The 4219-nt window shown below is 31.6% G+C and overlaps 1 long non-coding RNA gene across 1 annotated transcript; it reads left to right on the top strand.

The window, feature by feature from the left end:
* The first annotated feature begins 201 nt into the window (after positions 1-201).
* Positions 202-3990, top strand: LOC133804213 (uncharacterized). Its single transcript, XR_009878364.1, has 3 exons — positions 202-255; positions 3786-3880; positions 3966-3990. It is a non-coding gene; the product is annotated as an uncharacterized LOC133804213 (long non-coding RNA).
* The last annotated feature ends 229 nt before the right edge of the window (positions 3991-4219 follow it).

Genomic DNA, 4219 nt, shown 5'->3' with positions numbered 1-4219 from the left:
ATTTACTTTGCCTAGATTTTGGTTATCACTTCTAAATTTTAGTTCAGCCTTTACCCTTTCAATTTCTCTTTGTAATTTCAGCCAGAGTATATACTGAATATACTCTTGCATCCCCTAGATAAATTTTGGATTTCAAAGGGTGTTTTAATATCTATTGACAAATTTTAATTTTGTATTAATCTTTTAAGTATTGATTATATTCTTTAGGTTGGGGATCGAATTGGCAAGGAGCATTGCAAAGTTAATTTGCAAGAGGTACGAAATTTGTTCTTTTAACTCTTATTATTAATATCTTAAAAATGTTAGAGGAGTTTGAATATCTTAAATATTCATCCATAGAGAAGTAGGTTCTGAGATTAAAATTGTGTGTTGCGGTGATAACGAAAGGTTGAAAACTTGTGTGTATTAGAGAAGTAGGTTCTGTAAAATTTGTTTGTTTGCTGCGGTGATATAAGGAAGAAAACTTATTGTGTGTTGTTTGAATTTTTGACTTGGTATTGATTGATGGTTAGGTAAGCTTTTATATGTATAGATTAGATTTTTTTTTATATGTACAGATTAAAATTTTCATTTAGTCAAATTGTTTTCATTATTTCCATATGTATAGATTAGATTTAATTTCCATAACAAAATTGCCATAACCCAAGCTAAAATCGTGTCTTTGATCCAAACCCAATTAGTTAGTGGCTACCATTTTAGAATCTGATTTTTAAATTAAAAACAACACTAGAATCTCTTGAACTAGAGACTATTAAATGGATAGAAAATAAACCAGCAGAATTAACAAAAAATGGTGGTCAAGACTTGTGTTTAGATAAGCCTCCAATAAGAAAGACTTGTGTTAGAAGTTGTCTGGGCTGTTAGGTTGGGGAGATATTGTAGATAGAGAGTGAGATTTACTTAGAGAAGAATTTGGCAATCTTTGGGAAAGGGGAGCCTCTCAATCTAATTCAACCTTGGGAAAGGAATTTGAATATGATCAATCTTGTGTCGGTGCAGGTAAGTTACTTGAAAAAATAAAAAAGACAAGAACGTAGCAAAGATTCAATTCGAAAATCTACCAACAAAAAAGAAAGACAACAAATTTCCAGAAAAATATCGATGCAAGGTAACATATAATGAAAACTTACTCCACCCTAGATGATATTAAGATGAATGACAAAAGGATAACACAGAAAACACATGCACATGGACATTGAGGTATAAACCATGGACATGAGCATATATTTGTCTAATTTTAACATTTAATAAAGTTGAATTAAAAAAATAAGTAATCATATATATTCATATGTGTGCAAGAGAAAGAGAAGCTCAAAACTTGTTGATGAAGCATCATTGTAGACTTCACAAACATAAGTTAAGTAAAAATATAAGGTACTAGTCAATTAAATTTTGGTAGCAAGAATTGTCAACCCTTCACAAACTTACTGAGCCACAATGATAAATACTTTAACATTTCACCAATCCTTATCAGCACCAAAGAATTCTCCAGTTAAACATTACTTACCTCCCATATTACCAAAATAGTCCATACCACTTTGAAGGAAAAAATTTCGAAAAATAAGAAAATATCAAGGGAGTGACTAGGAAGCAAAGTTCAATTTTATGATCATAAATTACCGAAAAAGCTCGGTAATAAATAGCATGTCCTTATTAAGCTAAGTAAAAGTTATTTTAAAAAACTAATCAAACTATCTCATCATAGTCTGCCCTTTATAAACACAAATTTACTATCGAGTTGGTCGTACTTTTATAAAAATATAACCACATAGACCATGTAACAAATTTATCTTTAAGAAGCTAAGCATAACCATGTTTAGTATATTTACAAACTTAAACAAATAAATATTCATAGCCACAAAATAGCTACACATGAAACACACAGTGCCTATGTAGGGTGTCAACTTCAGTTCACCTCACTGCCCATACCAACAGATTCAGAATGCAATGCCCATCCACAAAATATCAATGACCTTGCATAAGACCCCACAGATCCTAAGAGGGCATCAATCTATGAAACCTCAAATGTCTCTGTCACTCAACATTTCTAAGCCCAGTGTCAAGTTATATAGTTTATAATATAGTGACTCCTTGTCATCTCTGAAATTACCAGTGTCTTTTCTGACAATGAAGAGTACCACTTAAATCGATTAGCTCCTTTGGAATCTCCTTATCTTTATAAAAATAAAGAGTAACAATATATTTTTAGAATTAAATAAATAACACATAAACTAATATTTCTTTCTATCTGTTTCATTTTCCTGTTCTCTATATTCTTCCTTAGTCCTATTTGTTCTTTTCAATTCCCTTGTCTTAAATAACTTAAAAAGCTTGTCCCTTGGTCAACCATTCATCATAACTGCTTCCTCCACCTCAAACCAAATTCTAATATAAAAATTCCAGACCTGCCTGTCACCCTCACAGAATTTTTCTTTGTACACTTTAAAAGATAATTTTTCAATATATTATCTTTCTTATGCTCAACATTCAATAAAAAAAAAACCTTAATCAGTAGCCATTTGAATTGATGTTTTGCTTGAGTGTTGCTCTAGCTGCTCAAGATACCTAATTGTACTCAATACTTTAAAGTTCCAATGTTGATAAAACAATTCCACCCTCCATTCCAATTTATTATCTTTCTTATGCTCAACATTCAATAAAAAAAAAACCTTAATCAGTAGCCCATTTGAATTGATGTTTTGCTTGATTGTTGCTCTAGGTACTCAAGATACCTAGTTGTACTCAATACTTTAAAGTTCCAATGTTTATAAAACAATTCCACCCTCCATTCCAATTTATTATCTTTCTTATGCTCAACATTCAATTAAAAAAAAAAACCTTAATCAGTAGCCCATTTGAATTGATGTTTTGCTTCAGTGTTGCTATAGCTACTCAAGATACCTAATTGTACTCAATACTTTAAAGTTCCAATGTTGATAAAACAATTCCACCCTCCATTCCAATTTACTCTACCCATTCTTGAGACTATGATTTGGAATAGCATTGGCTCATCATTCTAACACCACTTTAAGCCGCAGTACTAAGCCAAACTTAGTGATGAAGGGATTACAAGTTCAACACAACAAAATTTCAAAATGGACTATTTTTCATGATGAATGAGAAGAAATAAAAGTTAGTCATATTTCGGAGAATTTATCAAAGTATAGGCATAGTTTACAGCTAATCTGAAATACTATCTCATCTTTTCTTTCTTCTATATTAAAAAGTATATCTGTCCCTATAAGCTAAATTTTGGAAAAAAAACACTAAATGTATTTACCAGCTTGGAACAGCTCTATAAATTTGAGGAGTTTTAGATCTCAAAGGAACAAGTTCTTAAGAGCACATGATGTAGAGTCTGCTGCCCACTAGACATGATATCCCTTTCTTTCTTAATCAAATTAAAAGGGCCAATGCCCACTAGGCCTTTTCATTGATATATTTACAACCCACAAAACAATTGAGGTCGAAAATAACAATATGGTCAACTTCTCTATTAAACAACATTGACTTAATGACTTTTCTTTTCTTCTTCTTCTTCTTCTGCAACTAACCCCAAAACAATAAAGGAGTTCTTCCATTTTTAATCATTCATAGGATAAATAGAAAATGTAGGATATTTAACTGAAGAAAAGGATCTTTTTAACTGGTATGACCAGAAATTCTCTTTTAAGATGACCTGAAATTCAACCAAGGCATGTTTTCTTTTAAAAGCATGTGTGTGAATGACCTTGTCATGACCCGGAAATTACAATCGCAAATAATGTGATTGTCTTGTCTAACAGTTGTTAAACCCAGACAAAAAACAAGATTTTATTAAGAGAACAACATCAAATTCAAATTCATTGGAGATGGATAAAAGTTGGATCCATCTTAACAGGTTAGTAACCAAAATCATATAGTTTATTTTGGGTATAAGTTTAAGTGTTAGTGCTTGATTATTGACGTATGCTCTGAAATTGTAGAGCAACGGTGGAATATGAGCAAAAATATAGGGAGTTTGTTAAGACAGCCATGAAGAATCTTGGATTTCCAGCCAAGATTGTTTGTCCATGCCACAAATGTCACAATCTAAGACATCAACTTTCAGATGAAGTTGTCGAACACTTAGTTTTGTGGGGCATGGACCAATCTTACAAAACATGGTTTCATCATGGGGAAGATCTAGTCCAAAGCAGCACAACAAACAAAAGTTTTGAATATGATTTATTTCGGGCAG

This window comes from Humulus lupulus, chromosome X (assembly GCF_963169125.1).
Source record: "Humulus lupulus chromosome X, drHumLupu1.1, whole genome shotgun sequence".
Classification (NCBI taxonomy): Eukaryota; Viridiplantae; Streptophyta; class Magnoliopsida; order Rosales; family Cannabaceae; genus Humulus; species Humulus lupulus.
Note: the sequence above shows the minus strand (reverse complement) of the source record. Positions and strands in the feature narration are given on the sequence as shown.